This window comes from Gracilinanus agilis, chromosome 2 (assembly GCF_016433145.1).
Source record: "Gracilinanus agilis isolate LMUSP501 chromosome 2, AgileGrace, whole genome shotgun sequence".
In the NCBI taxonomy this organism is placed as follows: Eukaryota; Metazoa; Chordata; class Mammalia; order Didelphimorphia; family Didelphidae; genus Gracilinanus; species Gracilinanus agilis.
The window spans coordinates 284103367-284122381 of record NC_058131.1 but is presented as its reverse complement, the minus strand read 5'-3'; positions in this window follow the sequence as shown (position 1 = coordinate 284122381).

Genomic DNA, 19015 nt, shown 5'->3' with positions numbered 1-19015 from the left:
TTGTACATTCTTCATTCCAACTTCCTCCCTGAATCAATCATCCAGAGCCTTTGCCCTCCCCCTGCTCCACTCTTGTGCTGAAAAGCACAAAGAATTTACAAAGAAGACAAAAGACACCTTAACAAACCCATTAACTTGGCTTTGTCATGACTGAGGGCCTGGCTGGGAGGTCCGAGGTGGAGTCTTACAGGTTTCATTGTCTTGCTCTCCAGGCCAGGTCAGCCTCATTTTGTGAATAGATTGGTAGTTTTGGACCTTTCTGAGAGCAGAAATAAAAGAATTGGGGCGATGGCTTTAATTTTAACATCCAAGCTCTACTTTTTGCTATTCTCCGTCCTTTCAGCAGATATTTATTTAGCTATCTGGATACCCAGACCTGTGCTAGTTATTGTGGGCAACAGGAAGAATTGGAGAGAAGCCTCTTTTCTTCAATGAACCTTCCATATGTGATGAGGAGATATGACTTTAAGATAATATGATGGGGCAGCTGGGTAGTTCAGTGGATTGAGAGTCTGGCCTAGAGATGGGAGGTCCTAGGTTCAAATCTGGCCTCAGACACTTCCCAGCTGTGTGACCCTGGGCAAGTCACTTGACCCCAATTGCCCACCCTTACCACTCTTCCACCTAGGAGCCAATACGCAGAAGTTAAGGGTTAAAAAAAAAATTTTTTTTAAAAACCAACGAAAAGATAATATGACACTTTTAAAATGAGGAGACCAAATTTAAACATCGTGTGGGTTTCCTCTTTGGAAGCATTTGGAGACTACATTCATTGAATTGAATTGGAATGTTCTCCTGAAAGTCAAGTTTTGCTTTGAGAGTGAACTGGAATTTTGAAGACAACCCCAAGTCATTTAACCCAAGTCTGTGTGTGGGGCAGCTGGGTAGCTCAGTGGATTGAAAACCAGGCCTAGAGACAGGAAGTCCTAGGTTCAAATTCGGCCTCAGACACTTCCCAGCTGTGTGACCCTGGGCAAGTCACTTGACCCCCATTTCCTACCCTTACCACTCTCCTGCCTTGGAGCCAATACACAGTATTGACTCCAAGATGGAAGGTAAGGGTTTAAAAAACAAAAAAATAAATAAATAAAATAAGACCAAGTCTGTGGAATCAGAAAATTGATTTCACTGAGTAATTGATATCTGCCCTCATGAAGCTTCTAGTTTAGGACAGTACCTAAGCCAGGAGATCTAGTTCAGGCTATGCTAAATTCATTTCCCTTCTGTAAAATAAGTGTAAAAGAATAATTTGTAAAAAAAATAATAAATTGGTAAACTCTCCTTGGGGTCACTTCAAATGAATCATAGATTTCTTTGAGTTAAAAAAAAATACTGCAAAAAAGCATCTAGTTCAAGTGTTGAATTTTATAGATTTTAGAACAAGGATAGAGAGGTAAAAAAGTTGTTGGCTTTAAGTCATACCATTGTCAGAGTAGCAGCAGGCAGGATTCAAATAAAGTTGGGCCTCTTGACTCCAGATGCAGTAGTCTTTTGCTGCTTCTGAAAAGTAGTTCCAGATTTGTAAGGAGCAATGAAAAAATCATTGGAGTTAGTGGATAGACTATTAAACGGATTGCTTTGAAGGGGAGATTTTTGGAAAAATATTTTATTTTTCTCTCAAGTACATATAAAAACAATTTTTAACATTTGTTTTTTAAAATTTTGAGCTCTAAATTTTCTCCATTTCTCCCCTCTCTCTTCATTGAGAACAGATATACATGTGCAGCCATGTAAAACATATTTCCATTAATCATGCCATGAAAGAAAACACAGACCAAACCATCCCCACCCTAAAAAATGTAAAAAATAGTATGTTTTGATATGCATTCAGACCCTATCAGTTCTTTTTCTGGAGATGAATAGCATTTTTTATCATGAGTCCTTTAGAATTGTCTTGGATCTTGGTATTGCTGAGAATAGCTAAGACATTCACAGCTGATCATTGTGCATTGTTGTAATGTTCTCCTGGTTTTGCTCACTTCACTTTGCATCAGTTTTTATGTCTTTCTAGGTTTTTCTAAAAGTATTCTGATCATTCTTTCTTTCTCTTTATTTTTTAAACCTTTGCCTTCTGTCCTAGAATGGATTCTAAGGCAGAAGAGCATTAAGAACTAGGCAGCTAGGTGGCTCAGTGAATTGAGAGCCAGGCCTAAACCTCATTCAAATCTGACCTTGACACTTCCTGGGCAAGTCACTTAATCTCCATTGCCTCAACTTTACTACTTTTCTGCCTTAGAACCAATATTGATTCTAAGACAGAAGGCAAGGGTTTAAAAAAGAAAGAAAGGAAGGAAGAAAGAAAGAAAGAAAGGAAGGAAGGAAGGAAGGAAGAAAGAAAGAAAGAAAGAAAGAAAGAAAGAAAGAAAGAAAGAAAGAAAGAAAGAAAGAAAGAAAGAAAGAAAGAAAGAAACTAGGCAATTGGGATTACTCACAAAGGTAGGAAATATCTGAGGCCATATTTTATTTATTATATTTTTTTAAGTTTAATTAATTAATTAGTTTTGCTTTTTTTCCCCCATGGTTACATGAATCATGTTCTTTCCCTACCTCCCCCCACCCCCTCCCGTAGCCAATGCGCAATTCAACTGGGTTTTATATATGTCATTGATCAAGACCTTTTCCATATTATTAATATTTGCACTTCAGACACTTCCCAGCTGTGTGACCCTGGGCAAGTCACTTGACCCCTATTGCCCACCCTTACCACTCTTCCACCTAGGAGCCAATACACAGAAGTTAAGGGTTTAAAAAAAAATATTTGCGCTAAGATGATTGTTTAGAGTCTATATCACCAGTCATATCCCAATCAAAACATATAATTAAGCAATTGTTTTTCTTCTGTGTTTCTGCTCCCACAGTTCTTTCTCTGAATGTGGATAGTTTTCTTTCTTATAAGTCCCTCAGAATTGTCCTGGATCATTGCATTGCTGCTAGTAGAGAAGTCCATTCCATTCAATTGTGCCACGGTGTATCTGTCTCTGTGTATAATGTTCTCCTGGTTCTGCTCCTTTCACTTTGCATCAATTCCTGGAGGTCTTTCTAGTTAACATGGAATTCCTCCAGTTCATTATTCCTTTGAGCACAATAGTATTCCATCACCAAGAGATAACACAATTTGTTTAGCCACTCCCCAATGGAAGGGCATCCCCTCATTTTCTAATTTTTTGCCACTACAAAGAGCACAGCTATACATATTTTTGTACAAGTCTTTATCTATGATCTCTTTGGGGTATAAGTGGTATGGATGGATCAAAGGGTAGGTAGTCTTTTAAAACCCTTTGGACATAGTTCCAAATTGCCTTTCAGAATGGTTGGATCAATTCACAACTCCACCAGCAATGCATTAATATCCCAATTTTGCCACAACCCTGCCAACATTTATTACTTTCCTTTACTGTCATATTAGCCAATCTGTTAGGTGTGAGGTGGTACCTCAAAATTGTTTTGATTTGCATTTCTCTGATTATAAGAGATTTTAGAATACTTTTTTTTTTTAATTTTAAACCCTTAACTTCTGTGTATTGACTTATAGGTGGAAGAGTGGTAAGGGTAGGCAATGGGGTCAAGTGACTTGCCCAGGGTCACACAGCTGGGAAGTGTCTGAGGCCAGATTTGAACCTAGGACCTCCAGTCTCTAGGCATGGCTCTCAATCCACTGAGCTACCCAGCTGCCCCCTTTAGAATACTTTTTTATGTGCTTATTTATGGTTTTGATTTCTTGATCTGAAAATTTCCTATTCATGTCCCTTGCCCATTTATCAATTGAGGAATATAAAGTCATATTTGAGGCCAGGTCTTCCTGATTCCAGGCCTGGCTCTCTATCCACTGTGCTACCTAGTTTCCCTTCTTATAGCACAATAACATTCTATCATAATCACATACCACAACTTGTTCAAGCCATTCCCCAATAGATTAATTAGTATCTCCTCAATTTCCAATTCTTTATCAACATAAAAAAGAGGTGCTATGAATATTTTTGTACATCTTTCTTTTTTAATCTCTTTGGGACACAGAACTATGAGCTATATTGCTGAGTAAAAGGATATGCACAGTTCTATAGTCCCTCTGGCATGGTTCCAAATTCCTCTCCAGAATTTGGATCAGTTCATAACTCCATCAACAATATATTAGTGTCTCATTTTGTCATTTTACTTTTCTATAATATTAGCCAGTCTGATAAGCATGAGGTGGTAGCTCAGAGTTGTTTTATTTTGCATTTGTCTAATCAATATTGATTTAGATAATTTTTACGACTAAAGATAAATTTGATTTCTTCATCTGAAAAACTGCCTATTCATATCTTTTGACCATTTATCAATTGGGAAATGACTTGTATTCTTATAATTGTGTTCAGCACTTTTTAACAAATATTGTCTCATTTGATCCTCATGACCACCTTAGGAAGTAGGTGCTGTTATTTTTCTCATTGTACAATTGAGAAAACAAAGGCAAACAAGTTAAGTGACTTGCCCAGGGCCATAGAGCTAATAATTATCTAAGTCACATTTGAACTCAGTTCTTCCTGACTCCAGGCCTAGCATTTTATCTACCATGCCACCTAACCCGTCTTTTTAACAATATTTCTCCAGTGATATTGGATGACTGCAAAACACATAGTAGTGCAAATTTGTGAAGATATGAAGATGAAGATTACCAAAAGGCAATAGAAAGGTGAATAGAGGACCTGAGCAGACTGAAACACATTAAAAATAAGGAATTAAGTGGGAGAACCAGCTGAAAGGATGTCACGATAGACATATTGAGATCAAGGGATATCCCAGAAATAGTCTACATACTTCACGAGCATCCATTGATTTCCATGCACTGTTGGGAAATTCAGCACTTTGGGTAGACTCTCTATGACACGTTTTTAGGAGGACATAGACAAGAGTCCTGAGGGATGGGCAGGCATAACTGGGATTGCAATCTGTACCATTGGAGGGATTACTCGCATAGATGAAATCGCAGCTCCCTCAAAATATATATAACACACTGGGAATACAGAATTGGTTTGTTTTTTTTTTAAATAAGTTACAATATATGGTAATGATCAAATACCATTGTGATTTTTTTTTTTATTTTAAACCCTTGTACTTCGGTGTATTGTCTCATAGGTGGAAGATTGGTAAGGGTGGGCAATGGGGGTCAAGTGACTTGCCCAGGGTCACACAGCTGGGAAGTGGCTGAGGCCGGGTTTGAACCTAGGACCTCCTGTCTCTAGGCCTGACTCTCACTCCACTGAGCTACCCAGCTGCCCCCCAGAATTGGTTTTTAAAGAATTTAAATGAGCAGAAAAAACATGGACACAATTAACTCAAAAGAGAATGAGGTAGGTGCCAAGGAGAGAGGCAAAGTCCTATAAGAATTTTGAGAAGAGAAAGATCCCTTTTGGGGTAAGGGGAAGGGAGAGGGTCACCAGGGGAAATGTCCTTCTACAGATTTTTGGGCAAAGGGAGGGAAGATATAGAATATTTTCCCCAAGCATGGAGGGTAATGTCAGCAAAGGCATAGCTACAGGAGAAGACATGAAGAAAACAGATAATGAGAGAAAATTGTCCAGCTTGGCTTGAATATAGAGTATAAAAAAGGAAAATAAGTGGAGACAGGCCAAACTGGAACCAATCCAGATGGACCCAGATCACAGCAGGAGTCTTGAATGCCAGAATTAGGAGTTTATATTTTATTTGGAGAAACAATAGGGAGTCACACGAGGTTTCCCAAGTATAGAAGTTACACAAAGTAGTACACTATTAATTTAATCATTCACTCAATAAACATTAAGCCCCTTACCTTTTGGAAAGCATTATGCCTCAACCACTTGGAATGAGTGATACAAAGTAGGAAAGAGTGACAGCCTACTATATAGTAGGAAGAATGTTGAATTTGGAGTTTGCAGACCTAGTTCAAATTCCAGCTTATCCACTTATTGTGTGAATTTGGGCAAGCTATTTAATATCTCTGGGCCTCAGTTATCTCATGTAAAATAAAACTGAAGAAAGTGTCTAGATCAATGGTGTCAACTTCAAATAGAAACTGAGACTCGGGTGGGAATTTCCAGAAGACAATCAAACATTTCATAGAATTATATAAAGTTGATAGAGACCTTATAGACACTTTAGTCCTTTCATTTTATAGTTGAGTAAACCAGTTAACTAGCACTTTCTATGTCCTAGGCACTGTGCTAAGGGCAGAGGATACAAAGAGCAAAAGAGATAAAATGGGAGAGGGAAGAGACAACATGTCAACTATTTACAAATGAGCAATGAATGCTCAGGATAAATTGGAGATTCTTGACAGACGAAAGGTTCTGGCATTAAATGGGGATCAGGAGATGCTTCTTCAAAGAATGTAGGACTTTAGCAGAGACTTGAAGGAAGCCAGAAAACTAAAGAGACAGAAATGAGGAGGGAGAATATTCCAGGTAGTACAGCCAATGAAAATGCCCAGAATTGGAACATGGAATTTCTTGTTCTAGAAACAGCAAGAAGAGAACTTCTACTTCCTGCAGCCAAGATGATAGAATAAGGAAATGTTCTGAGCTCCTCCAAATCAATCACAAAAGAAAAAAAATACCTCAAAACAAATTCTGGAGTAACAGAACCAATAGAAGACAGAGTGAAGCAATGTTTTAGCCAAAGAAAGTAAAGGGGCAGCAGGAAGGACACATATTATTGAGATAAAAGCAGTGAAATATTCAAGGTGAGAAGCAGTCCACTCTAAAAACATGCTGAGCAGCTTCAGGAGTGACCCTGTTCAAGCAAACCTTGGGCAACCCTCAGTGGAAGGAACAACCTGATGCTCACAACACCAGGGGGAGTTGGCAGCTGAGGAGCAGAATCCGGCCAACTCCATTACACTTGCATTAGGGGAAACCAGGGACAGTACTTCTTCTACCCCAAAAGTGGGGTTAAGCCTTAACATATAGGCAAGACCATGAAAAAAAAAACCCAAATGAGTAAAGACAAAGAAAAGATCTGATGCTGGAAAGCTATCTCAGCAAAAGGGAAGGCCAAAATGCAAACTCAGAAGAGCACAGAAAGCCAAAGCAGAAGTCTGTGAATCCTTGAAGGCAAATGTAAAAGAATACCAGGCCCAAAATGAACTCCTGGAAGAACTCCAAAAGTGGATCAAAAAGCAAATAATAAGAGACTTTGAAGAAAATTTAGGGGAAAAAAAAGATAGAAAAATTTAATCATTTAGAGCAAAAACTCACTGAAGAAAATAGATTCCTAAAAAAAGAGATACAAAGCCTTGAAGAAGAAAATGGGTCCCTAAAAATTAGAATTGGACAAATGAAAGCTAATGGCTCCATAAGACAACAGAAAATTTTAAAAATTCAAAAGAATGAGAAAAAAAAAGAAGAAAATCTCAAGTATCTCACTGGAAAAACAAATGACCTGGAAAATAGATCCAAGAGAGCTAACCTAAGAATCATTGGACTGCTTGAAAGCCATGGTTTAAAAAAAAAAAAAAAGCCTGGACACCACATTACAAGAAATTATCAGGGAGAACTTCCCTGATATTTTCGAATGAGAGGAGAAAATAAAAATTGAGAGAATCCACCAATCATTGCCTGAAAGAGATTCTAAATTTAACAATCTTAGGACTATTATAGCCAAATCCCAGAACTCCTAGGTCAAGGAGAAAATACAAGTAGCTAGAAAAAAGCAATTCAACTGTTATGGAGCCCCCATCAGGATTACACAGGACATAACAGCTTCTATGTTATAACCATGGATATGACATTCTGCAAGACAAAGGATCTAAGACTACAACCAAGAATCACCTACCCAGCAAAAATAAGCATACTATTTTAGGGGAAGAAATATACTTTTAATGAAATAGAAGACTTCAAGGCATTCCTGAAGAAAGACCAAGACTAAAAAGAGATTTCAATGATGAAATTACACACTCAAGGAGAAACATAAAAAAGTAAAATGAAAAAACTCAGTGAACTCAATAATATGGGGGAAATGCTAACTAGACCGCTTATCTATTATATAACAGATACTTAAGGTAATCAAGGGAAACAGTGAGGTTAAACTGTTTGCATTGCTACATAAAGTAATAATTAAGATACTTAAGATATCTATGATACTTGAAGTACCTAAGTACCTGGATTACTTAGGATACTTAAGGTATGGAAGATACTTAAGAAATTTATCATGTTTAGAGCAATGAATAGGAATATACATAGATAGAGAGCAAAATAAGTTGAATATTATGAGATATAAAAAAAACCCAAGGGATTAGAAAGAGGAAAAGAGAAAATTGGCAGTGAATTATCTCACAAGAAGAAGCATGGGGACAGCTGGGTGGCTCGATGTATTGAGAGTCAGGCCCAGAGATGGGAGGTCCTGGGTTCAAATTTGGCCTCAGACATTTCCTAGCTGTGTGACCCTGGGCAAGTCACTTAACCCCCATTGCCTAACCCTTACCACTCTTCTGCCTTAGAACCCAATACCCAGTATTGGTTCTAAGATGGAAGGTAAGGGTTTAAAAATAAAACAACAAACAAACCAAGAAGAAGCATATAGGACTCAATATAGTAGAGGGAAAGATGGAGGGGGAATGCATGAACCTTCCACTCATTGGAATTGGCTAGGTGCAGGAATAATATCCACACACAGTTAGCTATAGAAATCCGTCTTAACTTATAGGGAAGTAAGGAGAGAATGAGAAATAAGAAAAAGTGAGGGACAGAAAAAAGGGGAGGTGAATTTGGGGAGACAACAATAAGAAACAAAAATATTTGTGAATAAGGAAAGGCTGATAGGAGAGGAAGAAAAGTATAAATGGGAAAAATAAGATGGAGGTAAACAGTAATCATAACTGTGAATGTGAACTAGATGAATTTTACTCATAAAACAGAAGAGGATAGCAGAGTAGATTAAAAACCAGAATCAATAAAAACAACATGCTCTCTTCAAGAAACACATTTAAACCCAGAGTAAAGGTAAAGGTCTAGAACAGAATCTATTATGCTTCAGCCAAAGTTTAAAAAGTGCGGGGGTAGAAATTATGATCTCAGGATGATTATAATGGAATACTATTTATTGTGACATAAGAAATGACAAACAAGATGATCACAAAAAATACTGGAAAGACTTACTTGAAGTGATGTAAAGTGAACTGAACACAACCAGGAAAATGTCATACACAGAATACAGCAATAAAGTACAATGATAATCAACTGTGAATGACTTAACTATTATCAGCAATTCAAGGATTCAGGATAACTCTAAAGGACCCTTGATGTTTTGGCTTTCCACTGCTATAGAAAGAACTGATAAACTCTAAATGCATATTGAAGCATACCAGTCTTCATTTTATTTCCTCCATGAATTTTTCTCTAGTATAAGCAATATGTCTTCTTTCATGACATGATAAACATGGAAATATGTACTGTATAATAACACATGTACAACCTATCATATTATCTGCCATCTTGGGAAATGGGAAAGGGTGGGAGAGAGAGCAAACATGGATCATAAAATCTCAGAAAATAACAAGGGAAAATTGAACTGACATGCAATCTGGGGGAAAAAATTAAAGAAAAAAGAAACAGCAATGAGGTCAGTATTGCTTGATCACAATTGGAAGATTGTAAGGTATAAGAGAACTAGAAGGAGGTGTATGTGTTGGGAGGGAGGGTGTTATAAAGAACTTTAAATGCCAGAGGATGTTATATTTGGCCCTGGAAATAACAGAGAATCAGTGAAGCTTATTGAGTATGAATGAATGAGTGAATGTGTGTGTGTGTGTGTGTGTGTGTGTGTGTGTGTGAGTGAAGGGGGTGATATGGTCAGATCTGACCTTTCGGGAGATCACTTTGACAGCTGAATGGAGGAGAGACCAGAGTGGGGAGAGAGTTATGGTAGGGAGGCCAATCAGCAGCCTGTTGCAATAGTCCTGGCATGAGATGATAAGGGCCTGTACCAGGGTAGTGGTAGTGTCAGAAGAGAGAAGGGGGCATATAACAGAGATATGACAATAGTAACAGACAATGGACCTTGGCAACAAATTGGATATTGAAAGAGAAGGACAGTGAGATAAAGTGAGGAATTAGGGGCAGCTTAGTGGCTCAGTGGATTGAGAGCCAGGCCCCAAAACAGGAGGTTTGGGGTTCAAATATGGCCTCAGATACTTCCTAGCTGTGTGACCCTGGGCAAGTCACTTAACCCCCATTACCCAGCTGTTACCACTCTTCTGCCTTGGAGCCAAAACACAGTATTAATCATATAATAGAAGGTAAGAGTTTAAAAAAAAAAAAAAGGAATTGAGGGGGCAGCTGGGTAGCTCAGTGGATTGAGAGTCAGGGCTAGAGATGGGAGGTCTTACGTTCAAATCTGTCCTCAGACACTTCCCAGCTGTGTGAACCTGGGCAAGTCTATTGCCTAGCCCTTACTGCTCTTCTGCCTTGGAACCAATATACAGTATTGATTCCAAGATGGAAGGTAAGGGTTTAAAAATAAAACAAAACAAAACAAAACAAAATAAAATAAAATAAGGAATTGAGATAACTGGCAAGGTTAGTGACACCAACAGTAATAGGAAAATTAGAAAATAGGGAAGATTTGACAGGGGTATATGTGGAAATAATAAGTTCAGTTTTAAACATGTCGAGTTTAATAAGTCTCAAGAGAACAAGTTCAAGATGGCTAATATACTTGGAGATGTGAGGCTGGAGGTCAGCAGAGAGGTTAGAGCTGGGTAAGTAGCTTTGAAAGCATCGGTATAGAAATAATAACGGAATCCATGGGAACTAATGAGATAACCAAGTTAAATACTATTGAAGAAGAGAAGAGAAGTGGGGGCAGCTGGGTAGCTCAGTGGATTGAGAGTCAGGCCTAGAGATGGGAGGTCCTAGGTTCAAATCTGGCCTCAGACACTTCCCAGCTGTGTGACCCTGGGCAAGTCACTTGACCCCCATTGCCCAACCTTACCACTCTTCCACCAAGGAACCAATACACAGAAGTTAAGGGTTTAAAAAAAAAAAAAGAAGAGAACCCAGGACAGAACCCTGTGGGCATGACCTGGTAAAGATCTAGCAAAGGAGACTGAGAAGTGGTCAGAAAAGTAGGAGAAGAGCCAGGAGAGAAGAACATCACAAAATCTAAAAAGAAGAGAGAATCAAAGAGAAGATGATTAATGGTATCAGAGACTACAGAAATGTCTTTGAATAAGGATCATTAGATTTGGCAATTAAGAGATCAATAGTAACTTGGGAGAGAATAGTTTCACTTGAAGGGTAAGGTTGGAAGCCAACCTATAAAGAGTTAAAAAGAGTGAAAGGAAAAGGAAGTGGAGGCCCCTATTGTAGAAAACTTTCTGAAATTTAGTCACAAAAGATAGGAGAGACATGAGACAGAGGGGATAAATGCATCAAACGAGGGTTTTTTGAAGATGGGAGAACTGTGTATGTCTGTATGCAGTCCAGAAGTAGTCAGTAGACAGGAAGAAACTGAAGATAAATGAGAGGATGGAAGAATAGCTGGAAAAAAATGGGATGACTATGAATGCTGATGTGTTTGCCTTGTGGGGAAAAAAGGACCAATTCTATATGGGAGATAGGTGAAGAATGAGAAAATGGAAGAACACATCTGGGCACAGAGAATTGAAAGGATTTGCCCAAAATCACATCATGAATTAATGGTAGAACTAAGGCAAACCCAAGGTCTCACAACTTCCAGGCAAGTACATTCTCTAGTATACTTTTTCTGTTTTCCAGGAAAAATATAGACCTTTAATACTACTTGCTGGGAGGATTCCATAGTAAAATTCTAGATAGTCTGCTATGATTTTATATACCATAATCAATCCATGTAATGCAGGATTTATGCAAGATATCTTGCATTTGCGATATTACCCTAGGCAATCCTGTCAGTTAGCAGAATGGAACTCTGGCCTGGCAGGTGCCAGTCCCAGGAACTGACAATTGAGCTGGGACTATATAAACCCTTGCAAACCCAACCTTGAGGTCAAGGAAATCAGTTCCATTCTGCTAATTGATAGGATTGCCTAGGGTAATATTGCAAATGCAAGAAATCTTGCATAAATCCTACATTATATCCATCAATAAATCAAAATCAACAATCCATTCTATGTAGCAGGGTTCTAGATCAGAGATATCAAAAATACTGTGGATTACATATGGCCCACAACAGTAGAGTTCTACTTGAACCAGATTAAAATATAATTCAGAAATATTTAACAAAATAAATAAAAATATAGCAAAACATAGATAATATGTTTTAAATCTAAGTCAATATGTGTTCTGCAGGGAACCTTATGTAGCAATTAGCATCCCATATTTTTATTTGAGTTTAACACCATTGTCCTGATCTCTGCTTAATATGCTGTCTAGTCAGCCGTCAGGAAACTCAGACTTATACAGTCATCTTACCATCTTCACTGCCAAATGTTCCCCTTCTTTCCACATGAAGTGCCCACCCTCTCAACCTAGCTTCTTTACCAGGGAAAATTCAACTTTGGAATTGGGCTTAGAGCTAAGCAGTCTTGAATAATAAAAATGAGGGCATGATAACTTACTCAATCCTATATCTAACTAGTTCCAGACCATGCTTCATTTTATTAGGAAAAGTCATCAACTCAATACTAGTATTGCTACTGGAAGGGGAATGACAATCTATTGCCTTCCAGTTCTACTTAAAAGAAATGAGATTCTTCAGATTGAGGGCAGAGACTATCTCACTTTTGATTTTGTATCTCCAGGGCCTACTATTGTACCTGGCATATAGATGGAACTTGAGAGGCTTTTTCATTCTTTCATTCATTCAACAAATATTTCTTGAATACCCTTGTCAAACCAAATCTTTTGCCCTCCAGAAGTTCACAATCTAACTTAAGACGTGTTAGTCAGGGGCAGCCGGGTAGCTCAGTGGATTGAGAGTCAGGCCTAGATATGAGAGGTCCTAGGTTCAAATGCAGCCTCAGACACTTCCCAGCTGTGTGACCCTGGGCAAGTCACTTGACCCCCATTGCCCACCCTTACCACTCTTCCACCTATAAGCCAATACACAGAAGTTAAGGGATTAAAAAAAAAAAAGACTTGTTAGTCAGTCAATAGATATTTATTAAACCCTTACTAGATGCCAGGCACTGTCCTAAGTGCTGGGAATACAAATATAAAAAACAGACAATTCTTGCCCTCAAGGGCAAGTATTTCTAACAGAGGAAGGCAACATGAAAAAGGAAGTTGAAAAACTAGGGAGAGAAGATACTCAATATAGGGGCATGGTGGAGAAGTCAGAGAAATGCAAAAGTAGTTCAGTCATGAGAGAAATGAGATGTTTTGAAATGGGTTTTCTTCTTAAATGGAAGTTTTGGAGCTCTTGACTCTACCTTACAATCATAGAGATAGAGGATGCTGACAAAGTAGAATAAGCATCAAGGCTGATGGGATTTAAATTTTCCCAATCTTGAGCTTGGAAGGCAGAAGAGCAGTAAGGGCTCAGTGACTGAGGTTAAGTGACTTACCCAGAGTCACACAGCTAGGAAGAGACTAAGGCCACTTTTGAATCCAGGACCTCCTGTCTCCAAGCCTAGCTCTCTATCTACTGAGCCACCTAGATGCCCCAATAGCTTTTAAGTGTCAGAGACATGTTTTGAACCTAGTTCTTTCCAGATTCGGATTCCAAGTCTATTGCATAATTCGACAACCCACACACCAACAGTAATGAGTTTTATACATAGCATGAGCTCAGAAATGTTTGTTGAATTGAAGGTATCAAATAACACAATAATACTTACCCTATTAACCCAAGATTACTGAAGTACTCTATCTGTAAGATAAGGGAAGGGAAGAAAAAAAAAATGTATAAAGCTCTTCAAGTTGTCCTGGATCCTTGCCTTATTGATAATATTTGTCATTCACAATTGATTGTCATATATTACTGTTGTTACTGTGTACAATGTTCTCCTGGTTCTACTCACTTCACTTTGCATCAGTTCATATAAAAGTCTTTCCAGGTTTTTTTTGGTGATCATCTTATTTCTCTTTTCTTGTTCAGGCATAGTTTCTTACAGCATAGTAGCATTCTATAAAATTCATATACTATTACCAGTTCAATCATTCCTTAATTGATAAATGGTCTAAAGCTATGAATAAGCAATTTTCAAAGAAAGAAATTTAAGCTACCAATAGCCATATGAAAAATACTTTAAATCACTAATAATTAAAGAAATATATATATTCAAACAACTCTGAGGTACTGCCTCACACCCATTGGATTGGAAAAGTTGACCAAAAAATGAAAATAACATATGTTAGAGTTGCTATGGGACACTAGGTACATTAATGGTGTAAAAGGGAATTCTTGGTTCTCTTTGAGTTCAAACTTGTGAAAGGGAATCCTTTATTCTCTTTGCCTACTTGGAGCTAGCACTTTGGTTAACACTAACTTAAGTACAAGCTTGAACTAGGTGGAGGAGCTAGCAAACCATTTAGTGAATTCACACCCTACTTAGTGCTAGGTGAAAAGCCAGAAAGATACTTGGAGAGCTCCACCCTTTTTTATAACTCAAACAGTCAGAAACTTCTTTTAAATGTCTTTAAAATTCTTTTAAAAAGTTCACACCCTCAGAAACTGTGAACCCTTTCAATGATTATTTACCTCTCCAGAAGGTGTGGTCTGGTTCCCACAAACACTATCCCCTGGGCAGTGCTAGACTATTTGGAAGCTATGATTGGCCCCTGTGAAGAGGGGAGGAGACAAGAAGCCACTATAAAAGGCCCTGAATTTCTGAGGCTAGAGGGTGGACTCCAAGAAGAGAGTCAACTCCAAGAAAGAAGTTGGCTTCAAGAAGAAGGTTGGTTAAAAGAAGAAAGTCAGCCTCAGGAGTCACCTAGAGCTCAAGTCATTGTTTCGACCTGCCTCTTGAAGGGAACTTGGGTAAGTGGATAGCTGGTTTTCCCTTCCTGTCTTCTGGAGAGAGTTTAATTCCTGTTGAAGGTTAACAAGTCCTGACTGAGCCAAGCATTGGAATAATATTAAGTTAGATAGGTTAATGTCTTCTCTACCCTTTTGTATTCCTCTGCTTTCACTCTTTCCACTTCTTTTGTAAATAAAAGATGCATAATTTTCATAAATTTAGCTAAACCATTAATTTTAACACTTACAATGGCACTGTTGGTGGAACGGTGATTTGGTCCAGTCATTCCTGAAAGTAATTCAGAACTATGCCCCAAAAGCTATTAAACTAATTTCCCTTTGACTCAGCAATACCACTACTAGACCTATTCCTTTTTTTTTTTTTTTTTTTTTTGGTTTTTTTTTTTTTTTTAAACCCTTAACTTCTGTGTATTAGCTCATAGGTGGAAGAGTGGTAAGGGTGGGCAATGGGGGTCAAGTGACTTGCCCAGGGTCACACAGCTGGGAAGTGTCTGAGGCCGGATTTGAACCTAGGACCTCCCGTCTCTAGGCCTGGCTCTCAATCCACTGAGCTACCCAGCTGCCCCCTAGACCTATTCCTTTAAGAGATAAAGGTAAGAGGAAAAGGTCCCATATATACAAAAACACTTATAGCAACTCTTTCATTGTGTCAAAGAATTGGAAATGGAGGGGGTATCTATCAATTGAAAAAAGTATTTTTGACATTTGATCCAGAGCTTTCTTTCCATCACATTTATTTTCCTTGAAAGAAAATTTTAATAGTGTCTATAGCCTCTTTTAAAAGTAGATGGTTATGGGGCAACTAGGTGGCTCAGTGGATTGAGAGCCAGGTCCAGAGATAGGAGGTCCTGGATTCAAATATGGTCTCAGACACTTTCTAGCTGTGTGACCCTGGGCAAGTCACTTAATCCCTATTGCCTAGTCCTTACCACTCTTCTGCCTTATAACCAATGATTCTAAGACAAAAGGTAAGGGCTAAAAAAATATGTATTGTTTACAGGAGGGAGAGGGGAAAGAAGGCAGGGAGATAAATTAGATTTATATAAATTAGGAAAACTTACGTGGAAATTTGTTATTACATATCATTGGTAAAAAAGAAAATAAAATTGAATTGTTTAGGGACAGCCATTTAGAAGGTGAAAACAGAAGCAATATTTTATCATCTGGCCTCTCATGGCACTAGCTTGCTTTTGTAGTTCCATCAAAAGAAAGAACAAGCCAAACTGTCAGATTTTTTTTTTCTTATTGCAGTTATTTTCAGCAAAAAGGACTTAAACATAGTTCACAACTCTGCAATTGCTCTTCAGATATTCAATCCTACTACTGCCACAGACACTGACAGCATGTCAATAGACAATTTTAATATTGTTTGATACAGAAGGGGTCCCTGATGAAAATGAGAAATGATCTTGCCTGCTCCCTCCAGCTGCTTTTTCTTTTGCACAAGTAGTTCCAGCATCAGGTTGACATTGGGTAAAGCAAGGTTATCTTGATCAGTTCCCAATAAATCTTGAAATATTTACCATGTGTGACCATTTGAATGGTCCAACTTGAACCTTTTTTCCTCAAATCTTTGCTTCTGTTTGAGAATGAGTTAATTCCTTAAGAAGTTATGGTAAAAATCGCCAATACTATCCAAAAACATAATTATACTCAGGATACCTATTATTGTCTTCCAGGCCCTGGTGGATACATTTATAGCAGAAACTGTGGTCACATATCAACACAGATGGGGCTGCTTTGCAGACACAGTAAAAGACCTCACCCTACACCCTACATTGGACACTGTAGCAGAGTCCTCTCCTCAGGGCAAGAGGCAAAAATTCTTGAGCTCCTTCTTAACCGAAGTTCTCTCAATCTCAGGAGAGATTTGCCATGTTGCCAAGAAGTGTCCTGGCAAAATATTATCTCTTCCTATAGAGTCATCTTTTTATTTCTGTTTCTTTGACATCTAGATTCCTTTTTTTTTTTTAGAATCATAAACTGAGAGGAGTAGATGTGACCTAAGAATAAACAATATTAGGAGTAGTAAGGACCATAAAGATCATTTAGTTGAAAATCCCTCCTCTCCCACATTCCCTCAATTATGGATAAAAACAAAACAAAACAAGAAAAATTTGAAAAAGGAAGAAGGAAGAATAGAGACAAGAGAGCTACCAAAGAAAAAAGGAGCACTGCAGAGGGATTCAGAAAGCTTAAGTTCTGGTCTTTTGCCACTGTATAAATACATAACTTGGGGAAGTCGTTTCTTTCTGGGCTTCAGTTCACTCCTCTGTAACATGAGGGGATTATACCCAATGATTCCTAAATTCCCTTTGACCACTATATGCCTATTATTCTATGATAATTCCAACTGACATGTTAACAGACCGGTAATAATAAAGATGTTGACTGATATAAGGACCCGAAAGTTAATAAGTTTGATTTGATACTGTCCTTTACTTTTAAATCCTTTACCCCCTTTCCCTATCACTGATAATACCTTGCCAACTCCAATCTTGGGTCACCTATAGAATCGGCCTTTTCCACTCCAAGCCATAAGCATTTTGGGAATCACAGTGGCCTACAACCAATTTGTCAACTATAGTATCAACTATTTTCAACTATAGTGCTCTCTGCTGAAAAGCAGTCCTTTTATTTTTTTTCCCAATTAACTATTTATCACTCTTTTCACAGCAGCAGTTCAAAATTTCTCTTCTTTGTTCAAACCTTCTAATCTAATTCCTCTCAGTACCAGATTTCATCTCATACTTCATTTAGAAAATAGAGATCATTCATTGTTACCTCTTCCCCTCTATTCTATAGCTCAAAATTTCTTGATATCAGCTCTTATTCTCTGAAGAAGAGGTGTCCCTTTTCTCCAAGGCCAACCCCTTTACTGAGGTCCTTGATATCATCTCCTCTGGGACACTGCCTCTTCAATTATCCCTTATCTGTCCTTATCAAGGAGTTCTTTCCCTGTTGCATACAAACATGTCCAGTTATCTCTCATTCTTATTAAAAAACAATCTTTATTTGACCCTACATTCCTTTAAGCTATTGTCCTATATCTTCTCGTTCCTTTTTTAGAGGTAGCTAGGGGGGCACAGTGGATAGGGCACTGGACCTAGAGCCAAGAAGATTGGAGGTAAAATTCAGCCTTGGGCATATGTTAGCTGTGAGTCCCTGGCCAAGTCATTTTATCTGTCTGCTTCACTTTCCTCATCTGCAAAATTGGATAACCTGTCTCTCAGGATTGTTGTGAGAAACAAATGGAATAATATTTGTAAGGCATTTTCCAAATCTTAAAGCACTATATAAATGCTAGCTATTGTTATAAACAAATTCCTTGTCACTTAAACTCCTAACCTTCCATTCTTCTCCTTTCATATACTTCTCAGTCTTCTGCAAAATGGCTTCATTGCTCATCATTCAAATAAAGCCATTCTCTTCAAGGTCACCTATATCAATTACTGTCACATGGCCTTTTCTCAATCTTTGTCCTTCATTATCACTAAGCCCCATTTGTCACTGGTAATCACTGCTTCATCATGCTTTTCTTCCTACTTTTACTACTTCTTCCCATTCTTTTTAAGATTATAATCCAGAATTCCCCTCCCACCCCACCCCCCAACACTGGATGTCTCCCAAAGCTTTGCCCAAGTCCCTCTCCTCTTCTTTCTCCCTTGATGATTCATCAGGTCCCAAGGAATCAACTATCATCTCTATACAAATGACTCCTGAACACTAGTCCCATATCAGCTTTTGGTTAAAGATCTCCAACTAGATATCTTATAGGCATCAGAAACTCAATACCATGTACAAAACAGAATTCATTATAGTTTCCCTCCTAAATCTACCCTTATTCCAAACTTCTGTATTTCTATTGAGGAACTAGTATCCTTCCAGGCTGCCTCTCCCCTCCAGGTTCATAACCTCATAACCTCCAAAACCAACCCTGCCTAATTCAATCAATTGCCAAGTCTTGCCACTTTACCAATATCTCTCTCCTGCCAGAGCTCTTGTATACATTTCTAAGCTTTTCATTTAAAGTCCTTCATAATTTGATTCTTGCTTCTTCCTTCCTTCCTTCCTTCCTTTTTCTTTCTTTCTTTCTTTC